The 675-nt window shown below is 30.2% G+C and overlaps 1 long non-coding RNA gene across 1 annotated transcript; it reads left to right on the plus strand.

Annotated features, from left to right (window-relative positions):
- Window positions 1-325, plus strand: LOC108746838. The gene is made up of 2 exons (XR_001939196.1): window positions 1-55; window positions 129-325. It is a non-coding gene; the product is annotated as an uncharacterized LOC108746838 (long non-coding RNA).
- The last annotated feature ends 350 nt before the right edge of the window (window positions 326-675 follow it).

A 675-nucleotide genomic window follows, 5' to 3' on the forward strand; every position in this document is an offset into this window, starting at 1 on the left:
TTATGTAGTGTTCTTGGTCTTGATGATAATAGTGTGTGCAATGTTCCAGGGATCTGTAAGTCTTCATTTAAACATGATCGTTTATCGATAAATTTCTGAAAAATAATGAAGCTCTATTTTGTGTAAAGGAATCTTTCGGTTATTATCGCCATATTCACCGACGAAGAAGAACAACGACATCGTTGTTGCCAACAACGATACCAGAGTTTATCGATGCCACTACAATGCAATAATCAAGGATAAATTGAACCTTATGCCTATTTAGTCATGGAATAGAAAAGTTCTTACAGAACTGTTGTCTAGTTTTTTAGTCAGTTGTTAATCGATAATGTAACGCTTCTCACTTTTCCTAGTACCTATACAAATAATTAGCTAAAGTTAGGAATAAAAAGTTAATTAGGCAGTCTATCCTGGATCAAGACAGCGACTAAATAGCAAATAAAAATAAAATAAAACATTTATCTTCTTTATTGTTATTTTTCTTCTCCACCTAATCCCAAGATAGTTTTATAATTGAGGATTCTGTATCAGGAGTATCTAACCTCTAGATAGTTTTTATTAATTAGAATTTTTATACACTTATTACCTATTTTTATTGTTTTCTTGTTAAGAGATGAATGGATATTTTCTATTCTTAAAAATCTTGTGCACTAGGACATACACATATATATATAT

Source organism: Trachymyrmex septentrionalis, unplaced genomic scaffold (genome assembly GCF_001594115.1).
Source record: "Trachymyrmex septentrionalis isolate Tsep2-gDNA-1 unplaced genomic scaffold, Tsep1.0 scaffold19, whole genome shotgun sequence".
Lineage (NCBI taxonomy): Eukaryota > Metazoa > Arthropoda > Insecta > Hymenoptera > Formicidae > Trachymyrmex > Trachymyrmex septentrionalis.